An 11,587-nucleotide genomic window follows, 5' to 3' on the forward strand; every position below is an offset into this window, starting at 1 on the left:
CTTGAAAAAAATGAATCATATTACTTGAAACTTAGACCATAAAATAAATGGTAGGTAACACCATAAAGGAAGGTGGTCAATGAAGTTTTCCAGTTACACAGACCACTGTGTAGACTTATAAATTTCTCCATAGTCAAATTCTCATATGTCAATAATCATTAAAATATTGGCAGAATTATTTATAAATGATATTATATTAGATTGAGTTGGGAAGATAAGGAAATTAAAATAAATTATACATTTAATGAAATTAATCATATTTAACATCTTAATTTCATATATCACTGGTTCATTTTTATTGTTATTTAATGTATTATAACCTAATTTCAAAATATGGGAAAGAAATGAGATAGCACTTGGTCTAATAAAAGGAAAAGTGAAGAAAATTAATTATTCACTTCCTCCCAGAAAAAGTAACATAACTTGGATAAGTTAACTTCATCTATCTGTCTATCTATTATCTATCTATCTCTACCTACCGATACATCTAATATGTATCCCAAAGTTTAAAAAGTTCTGAAAGCCTGTGTGCAAATTGTGCTTCTTTCTAATTTAAAATTATTTTTTATAAAAATGAGATTTTGTTTTATTTTTTTAATAAACAGCCGGCCGGGCGCGGTGGCTCACGCCTGTAATCCTAGCTCTCTGGGAGGCCGAGGCGGGCGGATTGCTCGAGGTCAGGAGTTCGAAACCAGCCTGAGCAAGAGCGAGACCCTGTCTCTACTATAAATAGAAAGAAATTAATTGGCCAACTGATATGTATATAAAAAATTAGCTGGGCATGGTGGCGCATGCCTGTAGTCCCAGCTACTCGGGAGGCTGAGGCAGAAGGATCGCTCGAGCCCAGGAGTTTGAGGTTGCTGTGAGCTAGGCTGACGCCACGGCACTCACTCTAGCCTGGACAACAAAGCGAGACTCTGTCTCAAAAAAAAAAAAAATAAAAAAATAAACAGCTTCAAAACTATCTTGGCCTATACCACACCAGAAGTTAAGTAGTGTTTTAATATTTTTCTAAACCCTCAGCCACTATATAGTATATTTTACAGAAAAATGTGTCCATAATTTAAAATTTTATCATACATATACTGGTTCCACTGAATTTATTACCCATTAACTAGGGCTTAGATTTCAAAAAAGCAAGAATGTGGAGAGGGTGGAAAGTGGTGAGAGGCATTGTGTTGGTCCAAGTAGGCGATGAATTGAGAAACAATTGCCAGCTTGAACATGCTAGTGATAAAAAATACCTGGAAATTTGTACAGACACTTTTCAAAACAGATCTCTAGTCACTTCTTTTGTAATTATACATAAAGAACAAGATTAATTTGTATGCATCATTTACCATTTTGGAAGTTTCAAACTCAATGGTTTTAGAGACCTACTATTAATACAAAACTGAGTTTCATTAATAAGTGAGATAAAGATGTAGGCAAACGTAGAGAACTTGGGATTTCAAGATACAACTAAGTGTTAACAGACTAATGTAAGAACTTCAGATTTTTCAACAGAAGTGAGAAGTCTGTATCTCTGTTCATTGATGATGTGAACTTATATCTAGAAAACCCTAAAAACTCCACTAAAAGACTCCTAGAATTGGTAAATAAGTTCAAGAAAGTCTCAAGATACAAAATCAATGTACACAAATTGATATCATTTCTATATACTAATAACAATCAAGTTAAGAGTTAAACCAAGAACTTAATAACATTTACAATAGCTGCAAATAAATTAAAATATCTAGGAATAAACTTGACCAAGGAGGTGAAAGATCTCTACAAAGATAACTATGAGACTGATGAAAGAAATCAAAGATGATACATAAAAATGAAAAAACATCCTGTGCTCATGGATTGTAAGAATGAACATTGTTAAAATGTCCTTACTGCCAAAGTGATTTACAGATTCCATGCAATTCTCATCAAAATACCAATGTCATTTTTCACAGACCTAGAAAAAATAATTCTAAACTTTATATGAAACCCAAAAGAAAGCCTGAATAGCTAAAGCAATCCTAAGCAAAAGGAGCAAATCTGGAGTCATTATTTCCTCACTTCAAATTATACTATAAGGATATAGTAACTGAAACAGCAAGGCACTGGTATAAAGGTAAATATATAGACCAATGGAACAGAATAGAGAACCAAGAAATAAAATTGCTATACAACCAACTGGTTTTCTACAAAGTAGACAAAAACATTCACTGGGAAAGGTTGCCCTATTGCAAAAAATGGTGCTGGGAAAACTGGACAGCCACATGAAGAAGAATGAAACTGGATTCCTATCTCTCACCATATATTAATACAAAAGTTAACTCAAGATAAAGACTTAAATATAAGATCTGAAGCCATAAAAATTCTAGAAGAAAAAAATTAGAAAATCTCCTCTAGATATTGGCCTAGGCAATGCATTAATGAGTAAGACACTAAAAGCAAATACAGCAACAACAAAAATAAATAAATGTAACTTAAACTAAAAAGATTCTGCACAGCAAAGGAAATAAAGAAAAGAATAAATAAATAACCTACAGAATGGGAGAAAATATTCACAAACCATACATCTGAAAAAGGGCCAATATCCAGAACCTACAAAGAACTCAAACAAATCAGCAAGAAAAAAACAAAATAACTACATCAAAAAGTGGGCAAAAGACATAAACATATTTTTCTCAAAAGAATATAGACAAATAGCCAAGAAACATGAAAAAATGCACAACATCACTAATTATCAGGGAAGTACAAAATAAAGCCACAATGAAATACCACCTTACCTCTGTCAGAATTGCTATTATTAGAATGGCAAAAAACAATAGATGGTGACACAGATGCAGCAAAAAGGACCACTTATACACTGTTGTTGGGAATGTAAAATAGCACAACTGCTATGGAAAGCAGAGTGGGGATTTCTCAGAGAACCATAAGCAGACCCATCATTTGATTTAGCAATTCTACTACTGGGTATCTATCCAGAGGAAAAGAAGTCATTTTGTAAAAAAGATACCTGCACCCAAATGTTTATCACAGCATAAGTCACAGTTGCAAAGATATGGAACTAACCTAAGTGCCCATCAATTGATGAGTGGATAAAGAAAATGTGATACACACACACACACACACACACACACACACACACACACACATGAACGCATGCACATATACCCACATACCATGGAGTAGTACTCAACCATAAAAAGGAATGAGGAATGAAATGTCTTTTGCAGCAGCTTGGAAGGAACTGGAGATGATTACCTTAAGTGAAATATCTGTCTCAGTCCCATCCCTGCCATGTAAAAAGCTTGAAAGTTGTCATTTCCCTCTTTATAACAAGATAAAGATGGGAAAAGTGGTCAACAACTTTTTTTGGAACCATCAGAACACTGGTATAGCAGGAAAAATTGCTACTCCAAAATCTGAAGAGACAGTCAAATCCAAAGAGATACAGTCAAGATCAGCTTCACTGCAGCAGAAATCATAAATTGATAAGAACTCAGAAGCCATAAACTGGTAGAAATGTAATATTGATAAATTGCTGAACATGAATAAAAAGCAGAGTGATAAATTCCTGGGACCTGGTGTTTTAGAAAGAAGCTCATTACATTCATGAGATTTACCTACCAGAACCCCACTAGATTCTCACAGATGAGATCCAAGAAAAAAATCCCCTCCTGGCTATGGTAGGCAGAGGGGAAGAGTAATCACTGAAATAAATACAGGGTCTTCTCCATAAGGACTACCATAGAAGGCAGGGAGGATATTTGGCAGAGCATTATCCCAGTTGAGAAATGGAAATTCCTTTCACTGAAAGCCCCTCCCCCTAGCCCGTCTGTGTCATCAAAGAGGGGAAAAACATAGTCAACAGCTGTCAGGGTGTTGCCTCATAGTTCTTGATTCCTGGGTCAACAGAAATTGTTTCAGGATCAAAAAAGGAATTTATTATACAGGCAAGGCTTAATGAGAAGGTCTTCTGATTGAACAAAAGGAAGAGAATGCTGGTTAAGGAGCAGCCAGACTGGATTTCCAAATAAAATATTGGGAAGCTTTTAAAGGGTAGAACAAGTTTGATGTCAGCAATGAAACTATAGCATATAGAGGTAGAGTTTTGTTGGCAGCTGCCCATCTGAGGATAATGTTAAATCTCCACCCTTGGGCATGATATTTAGCATTAAAATGAGGCAAACGGTCTCCTATGAGCTGTCAGCTTTGGGCTTCATCTTGGCAGTAACCAGTTTATGCTGGCAGACCCCTGCTCCTATGGTTGGCTTGTCCTATTAAAAAAAAAGCAGAACCTCTACCAGAGCTGGGCATCAATCATTTTCAAATTTGTCCAGTATTATACCCAGACTTAATCTTTGGCTCAAGGCTCAGTCAGGTGGCCAAAGTCCTCCAGGATGTCAGAAACAAACTACAAATTCTACAGTCAGGGAAAGGAATAGATAGCAGGAGAATGGAAGCTGTGAAGAAACAATTATGAAAGTCAGAGCTGAGAGACACAGGCCATCTAAAGGTGGAGATTTAATCTGCTAATGGAAAAAACTCAAAACTCTGTAAAATAATTTAAAGAGATTTATTCTGAGCTGAATATGTGTGACCTATAGCCCAGAAAACAGTCTCGAGAGTTCCTGAGAAAATGCACCCAACGCAGCCAGGTTACAGTTTCGTTTTACACCTTTTAGGGTGACAAAAACATAAATCAATACATGGAAGATATACATTGGTTTGGCCTGAAAGATGGGATATCTTGAAGGAAGGGGGACTTATAAGTTATAGGTGGGTTCAGGAAGTCTTTGATTGTAATTGGTTAAAAAATAAAGCTTTGTCTACAGGCTTAGAATGTTTTAAGTTAAAAAAAAGGAAGTCTGGTAATTAGAGACAAGCCACAATGTACAGTAATCTCTGTAGGAAAAATAAAAATCTCAGTACCCTCTAAAATTTATTAAGTCTAAAGGGGGAACTGAGCCCGAGAACTGAAGCACACAAGCAGTGCCATCCTCTCCACAATGAGGTGCAGGGACCCTCTTTTAAGAAATGAAGAGGCTTAGAAAATGACTAAACAGGTTTTATTTATTTATTTGGTAGAAAGGATATGGGATTGAAAAAGCAGCCAGGCTGGCAAGATGGTTTTGTGATGCAGACAAGCCTCAGGATAACAGCCCTCAAAGAAATGTTTTTATTCAGAACTTTAAGAGTGCCAGGCTCTCAACAAACCTGTTCTAGATCAGATAGGCAAGGCCTGGCTGCATTGAACAGAGATTCTCTACAGATACAAATTTCTCCTCCAGCCTCTCCACCTAGACAGCCTTGGAGCATTATTCCTGTTTGCCCACAGCTATCTCAAAATATGTCAAAAAAATGTATTTTGGGATAAAATATTTCTTATTTCTTTCAACCCTTATGAAAATCCCTTCAAGATATACAGCTTCTAGAAAATGAATGCATGTCAATTAGTTTTTTCATTTTCTGTTTTTTTAAGGGGTGAAGGGTTGTGAGGAGGGGTGCTCTGTTGCCTTGTTTTTTTGTTTGTTTGTTTTGTTGTTGTTGTTGTTGACACCGAGTCTCACTCTGCTGCCCTGGGTAGAGTGCAGTGGTGTCATTGTAGCTCACTGCAACCTCCAACTCCTGGGCTCTCAGTGATCCTTCCGCCTGAGTCTCCCAGGTAGCTGGGACTACAGGTGAGTGCCACAATGCCCAGCTGGTTTTTATTTGTATTTTTTTTCCAATGTTTTTTGGTAGAGACAGGATGTCACTTTTTCTCAGGGTAGTCTAGAAATTCTAAGCTCAGGTAATCCTCCCACCTCTGCCTCCCACAGTGCTAGGATAACAGGAGTGAGCCACTGTGCTGGCCAGAGTGCATGTCAATTATAACCTTACAACGGTAGCCTAAATCATCTCTTGAATGTTGATTCTAAGTTTATCTTTACAGATGCAAACCAAGGAAGAGATATAATCATTCATTTACCCACCCTGAGACGATCACAACATTGACTATTTCCTCTACCTTCTTTTTTCATTTTGTCTATGTAGACTCACTGAGCATCATATAGAACTTCACAAAAATACAATCAATTGCCTCACTGCTCACCTCTTTCACCCATCCCCTTTTTCCTGTGCCCTCTTTCCTCTCTTTAACATGTGGAGTTCCCAACTTCTTCTTTGGAGAGCCCAGTCCACAACAGATAATTTGTGGGCTGTGCTCTTCCCGACACATCCTCAAAATCTTGGCTTAATAAACCTCAATTGAGTGTGACTCTAGTTTTCTGTCATTTTATATTAAAGTTAACGAAGTAATAAAATTAAAAATGCTTATGTTGTGCTTATGAGAAAACGGAACTAAAACCAAAACCTAAACCAAACCAAAACAAAACAAAACAGAACCTCAAGGAACTGTGGAAGAGTTTTTGTTTTTCCCTTTTATTTCATCATATTATGGGGGTACAAATATTGTTAGGGTTACATATATTGCCCCTGCCACCCCTCCCTGCCCCCGACGTCCCAGAGATTCAAGCATGTCCAATCCCCCGGTGGTGCGCACCGCACACATTATGTAAGTATACACCCTTCTCCTCCTTCCCCCTCCCACCTGCCCACCACACAGTAAAAAAGTGTGTTTTTTTGTACGTTTGTTTTTTGGGTTTTTTTTTTACATTTTGGTTACATTGTATATCTTTGCCTCTCCCTAAGAAGGGTTAGAGTTATGCCCTTACCCTCCAAAATGCTCACCACATCCCTAAGATGTGGGTCTCTCCCCCACCCCCAATCCCTGGTGAACATTACCAGCATTTGAGAACCATAGTTTTAATCAGTCAGTACCAATTTGATGTGGAGTAGATGTGGGGCCCATTTTCCATATCTTGTGTTGCCTCACTTATGATAAAAACTCTTAACAAAATAGGCATAGACAGCTCATACCTTAAGTTTATCAAATCCATCTATGACAAACCCACTGCCAATATCATTCTAAATGGGGAAAAACTGAAATCTTTCCCCATTCGATCCGGAACTAGACAAGGATGCCCACTATCTCCTCTCCTATTCAACATAGTGCTTTAAGTGCTAGAGATAGCAATCAGGCAAGAGAGGGGTATTAAGGGCATTCAAGTGGGGGCAAATGAAATAAAACTCTTGCTCTTTGCTGATGATATGATATTATACCTAGAAAACCCCATGGACTCTTCCAAGAGACTCTTAGATCTGATAGCTGGAACAGTTTCATGTCTGTAACTGTGTAACATATATGTAATTGGTTTACCAGCAAGAGAAAAAAAAAAAAAGCAGAAAAAATATTTGAAATCATAATGGCCAAGAACTTTCCAAAATGAATGACAAACACTGTACCACAGAGTCAGTAGGCTCAGAGAATACGGAGCAGGATAAATACATCCCCCAAACCAAAAACAAACACAAAAAACACATCTTGTCATATCATATTGAAACCTAAAAAAACAAAGACAAAGAGAAAACCTTAAATGAAGCCAGAGGATAGGGGGAAGCTAAGTATGTAGGAATGTTACTGCCCAACCAGGCTGTATTGCCTGCTGCACAGAGAAGAGCCAATACAGTTGAGACACAGTTGGGCTTGCAGTGGAGAAAGAGTTTAATATTGCAGGGCACCACAGGCGATAGGAGGAGTTTCTCAAATCCATCTCCTTGAGAATTTAGGAGAAAGGGTTTTTAAAGAGAGTTTGGCAGGCAAAGGATTAGGAAATTGGTTGGGTTCAGAGCAAAGTCATAGGAGTGTGGAAACTGTCTTCTCAGGTGAATCAGGTCCTGGGTGGGAGTTGAGATATCAGTTGAGTCAGTTTCTTTGTGTGGGCCACTGGTCTGGGGGTGTTCAGCCAATCCATTGGACTTCAGGGCCTGGAATATCTCAAAAATTAGCCTTAGATTTCACAAGGATGATGTTATCTAAGGGAGTAATTGAGTAATTGAGAAAGTTAAGAGTCTTGGAGGTGGAGCAAGATGGCAGACGAATAACACCGCCAGAGTGTCTCTGCAGAAAAGACAGATTCTAGCAGAAATTAGAGGAAAGAAGCAAGAAGACGAGCATACAGCGGACAAGGGCCGCAAAGAGGGGTACCTGAGACCCCGGGAGACTCCACGGGAGGAGGCTGCATAGGAGAACTGGAGGCTGAGACCACCGGAGCAGCCCGGAGACCAGCGGCAAGGGTAGGTGGATTTGTTGTTTCCCCTCCCCTGCATTTGGGACTGCTGGTGGGCTCCCCAGCGGGTGGAGAGACCTGCGGACACCAGCCCAGAGACCGCTACCGCCAGCCAGCAGTGAGCCTGTAGCAGACGTGGCACCGGGTTCCCAACTTCCTCCAGGCACCTCCGTGTGCACAGACCCGAGCTGTGCGGCAGGCACCATATTGCCTCCTCCTCCCCTCTGCTGACCCTACCCGCGGCTGCCCAGAGAGACAATACAGCCACCAGCCAGAGGCACCTCCAGGGAATGGGACCTTCCCGTTTGGGACCCTACAGCTGACTCAGGGGAACTCAGAGGTGAGCTCCCTACCCGCCCGCCCTCCCAGGTGCTGCTGGCACAGTGTTCCCAGGAGAACAGTGCCAACTCAGAGGCTGAGAGACATAGACCCAGCTTGGGCTCCCTGTGGGTGAATTGGGACCGGAAATCCTCTCCCTGGTGGGGATACAGTTTGAACTCTGAGACCCAGAGGTCGGACCTGCAGACCAGATCCCCTGCACCGAGGGCTAGCATTGCCCAGGGCACAGAAGGGTTATACGAGAACAGCCTACTGAGGTGTGTGTGCCTCCAGAGGTGGATCGGCATCCTAGAGGGCAACCCTCCTCCCAGGAGGAGGCCGTGCACCCAACCCAGGTGGCGTTCCTGTGCAGGGAACCTCCCCGCCGACATCACAGTCCCGGAAGGCCTGGTGGCTTCTGGTCTGGCCTGCTGGCAGAGGCGCAGGAGTAGCTGCGCACTTGGGGAGGGTGGAAAGAAGCGAGGCCCGCTCCAGACTGCGAGTCTCAGACAGCCCCAACCCCACACCCAGACTTTCTGGCTGAGCGGGACCATTCCAGCCCCACCCTGACAACTTCCCCTGGAAGCAGAAAACAGAACTTTGACCCCTGCTAACAGCCTGAGGGCAGGCTTACCCAACCCAGCTCCGCCCAGAACAAGAGCTGATAACAGGACACAAAATCAACAGCATAGCCTGTTCCTCCAAGCAAACGCCACCTACTGACAGGGACAGCATCTTGCACAGCCTTTCCACGGCACCCACTGACTCAATATACAGGGAGTGGTCCAATCTCACCCACAGACACCACCTAATGCCTCAGAAAATAAACAAGGTGTGTGAATACCCAAACAAAAACCTAAAGGAAAGAAACAACAACTGATCGACATGGGAAGAAATCAGCGAAAGAACTCAGGAAATATGAAGAACCAAACGGAAAACACACCCCCAAAGAGGAGCACCAGCCCTAGAAACGGACACCAACCAAAATCAGGCAACCAATATGACAGAAGAGGAATTTCGTATGTGGATCATAGGAACACTCATCGAGCTGAAACAACAGCTCAATAACCAACATAAAGAAACCACAAAAAGCCTCCAGGATATGGGAAAAGAAATAAACACAATGAAGAAAAGTGTAACCGAACTCCTGGAAATGAAGAATCAATTGAAGGAACTACAAAATACAATGGAAAGTCTCAAGAACAGGGTACATCAAACAGAAGAAAGAATATCAGAGCTTGAAGATAACACCCTCCAATTAAATAAATCAGTCACAGAAATAGAGCAGAGAAACAAGAGAAAATAGCAAAGCCTACAAGAGCTGTGGGATTATGTGAAGAAACCTAATGTGAGGGTCATAGGGTTACAAGAAGGGGAAGAAGACAACACTCAAGGGTTGGACAAGCTGTTTGAAGATATAATAGAGGAATATTTCCCAGGCCTTGCTCAAAATATTGATATACAAGTTCAAGAAGCTCAGAGGACCCCTGGGAGATTCAACGCAAACAGGAAGACGTCACGACATGCAGTCATCAGACTGACCAAAGTATCAACTAAAGAGGCCCTTGTAAGAGCTGTAAGACAAAAGAAGCAAGTAACATACAAGGGAAAGCCAATTTGAATAACATCAGACTTCTCTAATGAGACTTTACAAGCAAGGAGAGACTGGGGCCCCATTCTCACTCTTTTGAAACAAAACAATGCCCAGCCTAGAATATTATTCCCTGCAAAACTAAGCTTCGTATATGAAGGAGAAATAAAAACATTCTCAGACAAGCAAAGGCTCAGAGAATTCACCAAGACAAGACCAGCCCTACAAGAAGTACTTAAAACAGCGTTATGCACGGAACATCATAATAATAACCCACGAATATAAAAACAACCAAAACCCAAAGATATTAAAGGCCAGATATTACAATGGCTCAAGACAGAAATCATAGCAACAACATCCAACCCAACAGAATGATCAGTAATCTACCTTACCTATCAGTTCTCTCAATAAATGTGAATGGCTTAAACTCTCCACTCAAGAGACATAGGCTGGCTGAATGGATAAGAAAATACAGGCCAAGTATATGCTGTCTTCAGGAAACACATCTAACCTGCAAGGATGCATATAGACTAAAAATAAAAGGGTGGAGATCAATATTCCAAGCAAATAGAAGCCAAAAGAAGGCTCGTATGGCAGTTCTAATTTCAGATGATTTAGTTTTTAAACCAACAAAAGTAGTAAAAGACAAAGAGGGTCATTATATAATGGTGAAGGGCACAGTCCAACAAGAAGAGATAACAATTTTAAATATATATGCACCCAACTTAGGTGCACCCAGATTCATAAAGCAAACTTTACTGGAGCTAAGCAAATGGATTAATAGCAACTCCATAATCGCCGGAGATTTCAACACCCCACTGACGGCACGAGACAGATCCTCCAAACAGAAAATTAATAAAGAAATAATGGACTTAAACAAAACTCTAGAACAATTGGGTCTGACTGACATCTACAGAACATTCTACCCAAAATCCACTGAATATACGTTCTTCTCATCAGCTCACGGGACATTCTCTAAGATTGACCATATCCTAGGACACAAAGAAAATCTCAAGAAATTTAAAAAAATAGAAATCATACCATGTACCTTCTCAGATCACAGTGGAATAAAACTAGAAATCAACCCTAACAGAAACTCACATTTCTACACAAACACGTGGAAATTAAACAACCTCCTACTAAATGATTACTTCATAAATGAAGAAATCAAGACGGAAATAAAAAAGTTCTATGAAGAAAACGACAATGGAGAGACAAGTTATCAACTCCTCTGGGACACAGCTAAAGCAGTTCTGAGAGGAAAGTTTATCTCCATAAATGCCTATAACCAAAAGGCAAGAAGATCACAAATAGACAATCTAATGAAACGACTCAAAGAGCTGGAAAAAGAAGAACAGACCAACCCCAAACCCAGCAGAAGAAGTGAAATCAACAAGATCAAATCAGAACTAAATGAAATTGAAAACAGGGAAGCTATTCAGGAGATTAATAAAACAAAAAGTTGGTTCTTTGAAAAAATAAACAAAATTGACACACCATTGGCTAAGCTAACGAAAAGCAGAAAAGA

The sequence above is a fragment of the Microcebus murinus genome, chromosome 10 (assembly GCF_040939455.1).
Source record: "Microcebus murinus isolate Inina chromosome 10, M.murinus_Inina_mat1.0, whole genome shotgun sequence".
NCBI lineage: Eukaryota > Metazoa > Chordata > Mammalia > Primates > Cheirogaleidae > Microcebus > Microcebus murinus.